The 12,037-nt window shown below is 43.1% G+C and overlaps 1 protein-coding gene across 3 annotated transcripts in view; it reads right to left on the reverse strand.

Annotated features, from left to right (window-relative positions):
* Positions 1-11,792, reverse strand: part of ARHGAP24 (Rho GTPase activating protein 24) — a 225,564-nt gene extending 213,772 nt beyond the window's left edge. Inside the window, exon 1 of one of the 3 annotated variants that reach the window (XM_055724668.1) lies at positions 11,653-11,792. The gene's annotated coding sequence lies outside the window, so the exon portion shown is untranslated. Of the gene's footprint in view, positions 1-6,419; positions 6,995-7,911; positions 7,932-11,652 lie in introns of those variants that run through there. The other 2 variants (XM_055724746.1, XM_005433787.4) reach the window with 2 other exon arrangements.
* Between the last annotated feature and the right edge of the window lie 245 nt (positions 11,793-12,037).

A 12,037-nucleotide genomic window follows, 5' to 3' on the forward strand; every position in this document is an offset into this window, starting at 1 on the left:
TCTCCTAGATACATGTCTGTCTTCATATATTCGTCTTTGATTTGCAGCAATCTGTTGTGCTCCAATGGGAAGCATTAAGAATGAGTTTTATCGTACTCTGTGCTATATATTAGTAACTGTAATTCTTATTTCTCAGTCAAAGCCCAAGTAGGTATGATTAGCACTCTATTACAGTATTAATCAGCTGAAGTAGCCAGTTATAAATACATATGGCCATGATGGCCACAAGCTCTTGGAGCTATCATAGAATGCGCAGCTCCTCCAGACTTAGGGATTTACTGAAACTTTTTTTCCTCCTCCAAAATACTGAAAGAATTACCAGACATTTTGGCTGTGGAGGGCAGTCACCACATTTAGCTGATCCACAGCGCAGGATCTGAAGAACAAGGAGCAGAGCTAACTGTCTGCAGCCTCTGCATCATTTTTCTTTCTCAATCAACTCAGGAGGGGCCTTAAGCATACTTTAAGTCACCCTTGACTGTAGTGCTCTCCCATTTGCTAAACAGTCATTTAGCACACTGGGACTGTCAGAGCAGGGTAGCGCTTCAGCTTCTTATTTTTTCACCTCTACAGTGCCAGCTGTCAAGCTGGGTATGTAGAGAAAGACTTTCTACTTAAATAAGCTCCAACATGCTTCAGGGGGTCTGCTCCGCTTGAAATCATGTGATCCACTCTTGTGATTCATTTTCTAAATACTCACCGTCTAAGATTGTGCACACACGTGCCTACAGCACTACTTGGAAACAGGGTTGTAATCTTTAAAAATCAAAAGCACAAGGATTCATCACAACTTGCTTTGCAACATCAACTCTTATCCTTCCTTACAGCCACACACTTCCAGCTGAAGAAGGCAAGCCTTCACGTATGGCAACAGCCTGCTGTAGTCATTCAGCTCCTTTCCATCAAGCCACAAACAGAATATCAATTTTTTTTTTCCCCCTATAGAAGGAACATCCAAACAAAAGAGGGTCAAAACTGAACAAACAGATGGCTACAAGGGGATGGAAAGAGTCCACCCAGCCCAGCATCCTGTCTCTAACTGAGACTAAAGTAAAACCTCAGGGACAAGCAGGGTAACCCAGACAAGCATGCAACAATTTTTTTGGCTAGCTACCCTTAAAGCTGGATTTTCCCTTCACTAACCACAACATTTTCCAGCAAGCCCTTGTGCATCTTGATTACACTTTATTTGCATCTTGTGCACAGTACTATCTCCTTTCATTTGTTTTGAGCCTGCTGCTGTCACTCTTGGATACATCCTGGGATTCCTGTACTGGAAAATGAGGGAAGAACTGGCCTCTGCTCACCCTTTCCTTGCCACTCGTTAATGCAGTTCTCTTGGTCATTTCATCTCCAGGCTGAAAAGCTCCTTCCTGCTTCACTGTTTCTTGGATAGAAGCTGTGCTATGCCCTTGACTGTTCTTCTCACCCTTTTTTAAACCTTTTCCAGCTTAAGCTGCAAACTACTAGCACTTTCAGGCAGCCAGCAACTTCCCTGGTGTCACCACTATCCTCCTTCACATTTTTCTTCTCACAAAGGAGGATGTGGTAGCTGGGGGAGCTTAAAGAAACAGCTAGAAAGGCAGCCTAAGGAAAATCCAGGATGCTACCACTGGAGCTGAGGTCAGGTCATCTGAGTAAGAATTAACCGGAAGGCTACTTTCTCTGCCTACTGAAGGAGCACTTCACCTCCTTGCAAAACAGGGAAACACCTCAAAATATGGAAATAACCAACACACTTTGGCCCAGACCACACTAACGCAGGAAAAAACATGTTTGGTTCTCCCAGTTAGTGACCTAGAGGGATCATACTGCCCTCAAGATACAGACAAACTTCTGGGTTTTTGCGTTTTACTTTTTATAACACTTCATGATTGTTCAATTTGGCAGGCCAAGAATATCAGCCCAATTAAAATTTAAACTGCTCTAAAAGCAAAGACACATGTAGTAAAAAGACAACAGGACACACCAGTTAAATTTTGGAAGCAACAGACGTGCAAGATGTCTTCACTAAAGAGCTACTAATCATAATTGCTATTATACAAAATTGAACAGAATTTAATATAGGAAAATGAATGTTATTTCATGACAAGAAACTGTATAAACATTGCCAAGGAATTCAAGACTTGTTGCTAAATTTTGTCTCATTGAGCCATAGAGAATGAAAGCCCCTCCAAACTAACCAGTACAACAGTAAACAATGCAAGTTTGTTAAAATCACTGAGCTTGTGTGCTCCTTCAAGGCCTCTGGCTTGGTAGAGCATGACACTTTCATTAGGAAAGTCCAATGAAACAAGAGCTGGGCCAGCCAGACAAAATTTATTCAAACAGTTAACAGATAAGTCAAAAACCATGACTGTAAAAAAAAAAAAAAAAAAAAAGCATCATACTGCAGGTGGTTTCTAGTCTCAGGGGATCTTATTTCACAGTTTAGCCAATGACTTGGAAGAAAATTTTTTTTTTTAAAAAAGATCATGAGTTAAAAACTGTGCAGGTGACAAGTACGAAGGAAGCCGTTAATTGCAAAGAGGAAATGTGACTAACAGACAGCTGTTTGTGCACCAGCCCATGTGTTCTTGCTCAGCAGACACACAAATTGTGAAGAACTGACAGCACCTGAGAGCATCCTCCTGAAGAAAGAACCAAGGTCCCTGTTCAACACAACAGCCCCATCTCTACTGACATCACAAGACTATTTAACAAGGAAAAAGACAGTATAAAATCATTGTGTCTCTGGGTTTCGCAGGACTACACCCTAAGTATTACCTCCAGCGCTGGTAAACATCTAGAAGCATTCTGGAAAACTGGAAACCATTTATTAAAAGGCTGGAATCACTAAAGAATGGGAGAACATAATGAAGGAACTCTGTTTTCTGCTTTTACAAACAGAAAGTAAAGAACAATAGTAACTCTAGAAGGAGCAGAAATTTGTATTGAGAAGGCTATTAAACGTACAAAAAGCTAATAACAACCAGAGCTAACAAAGCTGGTAGTTAAAGACAGTGAAATAAAACAAGCAGTAAAGCACATAATTTAAGACTGATGATAATTACACCAAGTGAATATACTGCAGAGCACTGAGAGTTCATCAAGTGACTTTCTGTTAGCAAAACAGGATAATTTTCAAAAATAAATGACCTAGCTTATAAATGGGACCTAATCAAGGACCCTTATGGTTCACATTTGATTCGTAATCAAATACAAAATAAATTTACAGCTTCACTCCAGTCCTTAGCATCCACACTCTGATCACAAAAATGTAACTGGCAAAATGCTGAAGTAGGAGGAGTCAGGAAAAGTACAAGAAGCTGCAGAATAGGAAGGAGTTTCTCTGCATGGAGCTCCTCACATCAAGATCTGCCACCTAGACAGGCTGCCACAGCCAGCTTGCTAACCAAAAGTCACTTCATAAACTCAATGCTTGCAGGCACATCCTGGATGTACCTATTGAAAGTGAAGACAACAAAACCATGAGGCTTGGCAAGCACCAGCTGCTGGCTGTCCTAGCAAGGTTGGGACACCACAAGAACCAAAGCGAGCTGCTTCCTAACACTATCCAGCTGCTTCTGGGAGCTCATGCACAGTGCCATGGCGAGGCAGCCTGGCTCCTGGCTCCCACAGTACTGCTGCCACCAAAGGCTGTGTGCCCTCCCCACTGCTATAAGGCTGGGATTTCAGCATCATTTGATTACATCTCTACAGATTAAGGATTTTTATCTGTCTCAGCACAGGACTTGAAGTCTGCTATGCTGCTGAAGCTGACATACACCCATCTTTGAGATGCCTGGTATTTTCATACCCTTTTCATTGCTATAGAACTGAGCCACCTTTTCTCCTCCAATTTAAAAAAAAAAAAAAGGCAATTAATCAATGTTTTCTAAATAAATGCAGGCAACAACTATAAAAAAATATCTAACTTGAAATCATTGCTTTTAGCATAATAACAGAAACCAACATAGACCAAATCTTACCACTAGTACTTTCTGCAGTCTTACATGTAGGATGAGAATCTAAGCTGGAAATTTAGCCTCTTTTATCTTTTTAAGTTTCTGTTCCTCCCAAGACTAGCAGTGGAGTAACAAGTTTCATAGAAAGCTGTGTGTTTCACTATCATCCAACATTATCGGCCACTCGTCTTAACCTGGAGTCCTCCACATTACAGAAAGTCAAGGTCCAGACAGTGAATGAAGAAACCCTATATACCAGTGTTTTTCTTGTTTTAGAATGCCAACATAAAACCTTTTCTTTTTCTTCCTGGCTGAAAGCTAACATACAGTTCATTCACCTGCAAGACAGTTTACAACACCAATGCCACCCCAATATTATAGTGTCGCACTCTGTTCCAGAAGGTTATTTTTAAAAAAAAAACACTCCTGTCAAGCATTCCCTCTGTCCAATATAGATAAAGCAAGTAAGTAATAACTCCAGGAATAAAGCATACTTCCAAAGGCCATCAGGTCACAATAAAAACCAAACAGCCTGCAGAGAAGACAGCTAAAGGTAATATAGGATGCAAATCACTTCAAACTACCCACTGTGAATTTCAGCTCCTTCCCTTCCCCCCCAACCCGGTGTGTTTAAAAAAAAACAGATATTGAATCAAGCAGCAAGAGATGAAAAGGTCCTGAGAGAGGCCTGTGTACAATAGCTGCACATGGAGCTTGAAGGGGTTTTCTCTATTCTAGTTACTTCTGAAGACATGACCTTATCAGAAGTTCAAACTATTACTTGTGAGGCAATTTCCTTTAAGGGATCTTCATTTCTAGCTTTCTTAACTCCATCTTATGAAAACTAAACCTAGCTATAGGACCACTAATAAAAGCGATCTTTACACACCAGCCTGCATGCAAACACAGGAGAGTCTTTAAAGGAATAACCCACAGGCTCCCTCTCACTTGCACACAGAAGTGCTTTGCCATACAGTGCGAAGAAGTGGTGTCTTCCACACAGAATCATGTTGCTAGCAGAGTTTTCTACATGGCTTTATTTTTTATTTTTTTTTACTTACTGTGGGCCTTTCTTTTTTCCCTTGGGTGGGCAAACTATTTATTCCAAACTAAACTTACTTAATTTCATTAAGAATGAAAACCAAGAACAAGAGAAGGAAAAAAGCAGCTGAGAGACAGGACAACAATCAAAGAAGAGGCAGACAAATAAGTTTAGGCACCATGCACAAAGAAACACGAGTTCTAAGCACATTTATTTTTAACACAAGTCACTGTATCACGTACTAGAAGATGCCTTTTGCAATAACATAACCTGCCACAACATGAAAATTTCATGGGACTGGAAACAAAGCACTTGACTCTCACTCGCTTTTCTCTACCTCTGCTTTTAACTCTACATGTCTTCTTGTGAGTATGAGGTGCCACTTCAATGATTTTTAGCTAGGACTGGATGCTTTGCCCCTTGTATTAATAAAAAACCCTCGCTTATTTCTTACCTCACAGGAAATTCTTTTTCCCCGAATGTACAAAAGTTATTGTCACCTTCCAGGTACAGAACTACTCTGCAACAGAAAAACTTAACCTAACAGCATCTTAATACCTGCTGATCTAATAAGAGCTTTCACCTTCTCCCAGCACCCATGCTACTTAACACAGACAAACAGAATTCAGATTAGACAAATTCAGTGTTATGAACTCACTATGCTACACAGGGAACTAAATTGGTTTCTTGTTTCTACCTATACAGGACAAGGGTACCTATCTAAAAATACCCTGCTGTTTTTTTCCAGTCATCTGTTGTAAAAATGTTTCTAACATCATCAAACATGAATTACTTACTATTGCTGACACTGCTGAAAAAAGAAAACCCCCAAACTGACAACATACGTTCATGTTACTACTATGAAAGATAGAGAGATACATACAAGCCCAACAGAGGGGAAAAAAGGGGAAGCCAATTACTCCATTAAAAAGAAATCCACTCAGTAGCTCAAAAATCCACTGAAGACTCTCAAACTCTTTTGTGATTACTATCAGTGTCCTTGCTGTCGAGTCTGTCCCAGTGAGAACCTTGATTCTGAAAGCCTGCTACAGATATTTGTGTACGAGGAGGAAGATTTTAAGACAACCATCACAAATTCGAAGATGAACACTAACATGGAGATTGCAGAAAGCACAAAGGGCTTTTAGTTATATTTAAGCTAACAAGTAGTCAGATGACACATACTCTGCTTGTACCCCTGAAACCAACAAAAAGGAATCCCGTTACAAAGTATTTGACATTGTTAGGAAATAACAGCACACACCACCACTTCGAGATGCCCCCACACACACACACCCTCCAGCAGGCAAGACCAGCCGTAACACTCACAGACAGCTGCTGCCACTGCTTCCTGGTCTGCAGCAATTACTCGTCCTGCAAAGACCACACGGTTTTGTCACCAAGAGAAAAATCACAGCGATGCTACCTACCCGGGTTTTAGCTGCAGCGCTGACCCAGTCCAGCGAGAGCTCCGGAACTGCCCCAGACCAGGACTCCTACCTTCCACAGGCAGGGTCAATATTCTCACCCATAAACACGGTGGCTTCTTGAGACAAATTCGGAAAGAGTGACAGCTTGTTTCAGCTTGACTGCACTCCGAAGTTTCTTTTCCTTCCCCCTCTCTCAGCCGCTCAGCCGATCCGCGCACACCCAAGGCTACCGCCACCACACAGCAGCTCTGCGCTCCCCACCGTACGTCCTCCAGAAATCCCAGCTGGCGCACGAGGAGGAGCAGCCCAAGAAGTTAAAAAGAGTGGCTGTGTGTGTATGAATGTGTAAATATACAGTACGAGAGGCTGGAACGGCCTCCCAGGGCCAGCCCGCAGACACAGCCCCGCGTTTCAGATTTCATTGGCAGCTGGCAGCTCTGGAGCGCGCCAGCGGCACTGCTGTAGCGCCGGGGAGGAATCCGGCCCCCTTCCCAGACATCTCTGGAAATCCCAGCGACACGGCACCCGCCTCCCCGACAGTGCCTGGAGACCCTCCGTGAGCTGCTTCACCATGCTGCTGGTGCTGCGGAGCGGGGTCTGCGCTCTCAGGGGTAGGACACAGCCGCGCTACGCACTGCGATTCCTCTCAGCGCTACCATGCGCTTCTGCCAGAGACCTTACACGAGCAGCCGCAGCAGCAGCAACTCGATCGTGCCCTTGGGGCAAGGGGCTCCTCTCCTGCTGCATACGGCCACCAACTGACAGAGACACCCTGTGACCCTACACAGATGTTTGCTGCCGCCCACCTCCTTTTTTATTTTCGCCTGTGATGCCTCTTCAGTCACCCAGACACACTCTTAAGTGGTCTTGACTCATCTACTTTCAACAGCCTGCCTCTCTGCGACTGGGTACGATGGTCTGTTTAAGTGGGACTAAGGATTTTACCTTGGGTGGACCTGACAGAGGTCTCCGTGGAACCTGCACAAGGTCTGCATGCCTTTTCCCGCAGGCCCAGCCCCAACTCAGTCACACAGCAGAAATCAGGATGGGAGTTATGATGGGAACCGCAGCTGTAATTGGGTTTCAGGAGCCGCTGTTCCCTCTCTGAATAGCATGACTGTCGTCTGTTCCCGGGTGACTCAGTGAGCGTGAGGCTGCACTCTTCCCCACACTTGGTGCAAGTAATGATGTGTATCCTCTGTCCTCCCTCCCACCACCTCACTCCAGCACATCAGATGCCACAGTACTGGTTTTAGGTGGAAAAACAACCTCTCTTGGAAAATATTAATTGCCCTGTGTTACTGGTCACATCTTTCAGATCCCCATCAGGAGAAAAAGCAGCAGTCTCTAATACTATACCACAATGAGGTTATAAGAAAAAATTACTACTAATAATAGCTGAAAACAGCACAACAGTACACTTTTACACCCAGTTTCCGCATACTGTACACACTTAAGAAAAAAAACCCTGCCCATTTTCAGCTACACATACCAGCCACGTGGTGTTCCTCTAATGACTGGAGCTGGCAAATCTGTAGAAGCTGGAAAAGTGTTTTGCATGACCTAGAATCTCAGCATCTGATGAGTATGCAGTTTGGACAGACCTAGACACACTTCCACCGACTTCCCTCCCATGACCCACTTCTCAGAATTCTGCATTTGCTGGTTCCAGCTCCACCCAATGTGACAGCACTAAAAACTCCTGAGTACTACAAGACATAGTTACAGCCTTTTGCAAGCAATCAGTTTAACAAATTCCTCAGGTCTATGAAGTTTTTCAATAGATGAGGTCTGAAGAACATTTACATACTGTTAACATATGACATGTTATAGCTTGCAGCAGTGATAATGGGATACCACTGCACTGGAGCAGCTTCTGCTTTTAACGGGGGTGGGGGTGGGGTGGAATAATAATAAAAAAATCATTCAACTGCCTGGTTATTCACAGTTCATCAAATCTCTGAACTCTGCCTCTCACTAATACTGCAAGAAGGGTTGAGGCCTGCAGCAGCCAGCCCAGATATCAGCACATGAAGGGGAATACACCCAAGACACCTTCCTCACTTTCCCCGTCTGTCATGAGAATAGTCAGCCAGAAAAAAGAACTATGCAAGCCACTCAGCCCAAGGGCTGGTTCCCACTCCTGTCCCTGGAAAACAAGTCCGCAGAGATAAAACAAGGAGAAGGCAGAGCAAAACCATTCCCATCATCTCTCTGCCAAATTCAGAGATGAGGCCAACAGAGGTCCTCAGCATCAGGGACAGCATGCTGCACCTCGCTAAAATGCAGCTTGTCCCAACAACCACGCCAGTTTGAAGAAACACTAAGTCTTGCTGCCACTACACCAGTGTAATTTTTTTTCCCTCCAAGAGTAAACAGAGTATACAGATACACGGCTGCTCAAGAAGAGAAAGTAAACATGCACAAACTTTAGACAGCAAAGAGGAGAACACAATTAAACACATGCACAGCAGGATACCTGTGCTGGCCTTCGGTCTGGTTAGCTGCCAAAGGCAGGCTCACAAGGAGAACAGCCAGAATGACATACTAGAAAAAACATTTTTTAATGGGCTGGAAAGCCTTCCACCATCAAGGACCATGCCTGCTCTGATGAGGTGCCTGTACATATGGGAGCCTCACTTTATGCATCACAGTAATCGACACTATATAAAAACTTAACGCAGGCACTTCTGTAACTTTCGTCTCCGCAGCTCCGTGCCTTTATTTGAACAACAGCCATATTAACACACAAGACCTCTTGTTTAAATTATAGGAAATTACTGTTCTGTTACTGTACTGTTCTCTTAAGAGAGAAGTAACCCCAGGGAAATTTCCAGCTACCAGAGAGAAAGGAGAGTGGCACAATGTACTTCCTAAGCACAGAGACACACAGGAAGCAAGCTGCAGGGCAGACTGGAACTGCTGGCTGCAGCAGTGGGCACACGCAGACCCCCTGGTCCTGCGCCAGAACTGCTCACACACAGCAGAAAGCTCACAGCCTTGGGCCCGCAACATGGGTGCTTTCAAAAACTGAGCTGCAAAGCCACTCATATCCTAGAAGAACCGCACATTTGAAGTCTGGCTATTAATACATAATTACAACAATAACAATGAGGAGACCTTTTGAAGTCAGATTTCCTTCCTTCTCTTATTGGTGGCCCTTTGCTACTGTTCTTTCTCTCTGCAGCAGTCATGGTTTGCTAGCTGATATCCTTTTCAAGCTGAGTTTCAGAACATAAAACAATTCATATTTGCAGCTTTATGGGCTCATCTGCAAGACACATTAAAACTCTTCACCCCATCTTGTGTTTTCTGTGTGTACATCATCAGTAACATTACTCATTCATTATCTACATCAGCGAAGGGCCAGCAGGACCAGATCTGTAACTGGAAATGGTTTACCCAACTCCATGCAATACACCACTAAGACTAAGAAAAGCCTGGGCTGGTGCTGGTAGGTACCCAGCTAGTTTTCCTTGCCAAGACTGCTCCTATCTAACTTCTTGGATATCTTACCTGAGCAGACTGGGACACAAAGACTTGACCTTTGCGTAGCAGGGAATTATAATTTTGAATCTTTCTGTCTGGAAGAAAAACATGATGGTTTTTTTCAAAACATCTAATGGGACAAACCCGATACACTGTACCAAGCAATCAAACAAATGGGAAGGATGAAAACTGCATTTGCATGGGACAGAGTGAGTCTGCTCAGGCACGGCATACCCATGGGCAAGTGCAGGCAGTTCCAAAGATAACTCTACACCTCTGGACAAACATGCTCCTTTTGCAAGTGGGGTCACTTAGCTGGGGGTCATGGAGTACCTTAGCCAAGTTCCCTCTTCCCTGCTCATCTTATGTAGAAATGGATCTGTAATTACTACCACCACTGAACTATTTACAGTCCACTACTAAGCCTCTTGCCCTTAAAGCCTTTTATACCAGTGGAAGCAGCAAACTGACTTTGTTGCTCTGTGCAGAGCCTCACCTTCTCACCTCATCACTGCAGAAGGCATAACAGGTTATTTGTTTAAAATCTACTGCTAAAGTTAACCGTGTGACTGTTAACACCTGAAGATACACACTGAAAAGTTTTGCCCCACAGGATGCCAAACAACAACAACAAAAAATAATTTCATTCAGTAAGTCTTATTTTGCAAGCATTTTCTGATCTAGCAAGAGGGGGTCTGCACAGCTTGTGGACTTCATAGAGTATACACAGAAGCCTCACTCTTTATGTGTTCATGTGCGTATATACACAGTCTTTGTAACAGGGCTTCTCTGCAGGCATCACTACTGTCTGGTGAACAAACTGGACAAGTGTATAAAAAAAACGGGAAAAAACACTTTTTTCAATATAACTAAACCCTGAAGGCATCTGCTGCCCCTGCAGTTTCTGTTGGCTAGTACTGATGGAGAAGGTGGTACTGAATTCACTACACATTTTGGGAAATATCTTCTCATCCTATTCGCAGCGGTTATGTTGTGCAATAGAGCAGGCTGGATAGTCACTTCCCATATTCAGTTTCATGGAAATCAGTTCACCTTAACCCCTAACCCACTTTACAGATGAAATCTGTCTTACCTCCCCAGTGTCTGGAGTATTTTGGAAGATGTACAATTTTTAAACACTACTGTTCCAACATTTGTTGGCTATTTTTGAGTACTGGCTCACCACTGTTTCCTTCATTCATCCAATATTACAGTCAATAATATTACAGTCAATATTACAGTCAAAAAGAACTGGGATATAATATAGCAGGTTGCAGCAAAATCTAAAGCCACAAGGTAGAAAACACAACCACAGCTCGCTGAATAAATATCGTTCTATATCATTAGTCCCCAGCAAGAAAAGGACAAGCCACACTCAGAATTAATTGACGAAACCTAGAAAAGTGGCTTAAATCTTTACTGTTTCCATAGGGACAGATTCTGCAAGATGTTTCACAAATTAGTCAAGCTACTTACACTAATAGCCCTAAATCAGAGACATGAAAGTGCTCAAAGACAGGGCCAAAACCTGACACATCTGAAAAAGGATTGAAAACTGTAGGTAATCTTCCCTACACACACAGGAGACTTTAGTCATAGTCATCAGGAATGTTTTGATAATCTGTGCATCTTCAAATCTATGAAATCTAGTTGTCCAGCTGGGAATCATTTTATCTCAGAGAACCCACAGACATACAGCCACTTTCACATCCACTTCTCTCAACTGCAGCAAGATATTACTCACCAGTTTGTAGACTTTCTGCTTTCTGTGCCTTACAACTTCTTCCAGCCCTGTGCTCGGCAACTGAACCTCACACACAACTTTTAGTTGCACTCAGCAACATAATTCTTAACCACATGTTCTGTTTTCCAGTCTAGACAACTGGGACTAACGTAAGACAATTAAGATCTGCATGGCATACATCAAGTCACATGGGAGAACCATAATACCAAATTTTTTAAATAATTTACATCATTTCCCTCTTCCTTTCTGTGCAAGTGCTCAGAATAATCTAGTGTTTAGGTTGGAGGTCAGTATTCAGCAGAGAATTTCTCCTCCTCTTATAAGAGCCCAAACAATTTTATCTAGTCTACTTCCTCCAAGTCCAGATTGTTGAGTCTAGAGTTGC

Source organism: Falco cherrug, chromosome 1, assembly GCF_023634085.1.
Source record: "Falco cherrug isolate bFalChe1 chromosome 1, bFalChe1.pri, whole genome shotgun sequence".
NCBI lineage: Eukaryota > Metazoa > Chordata > Aves > Falconiformes > Falconidae > Falco > Falco cherrug.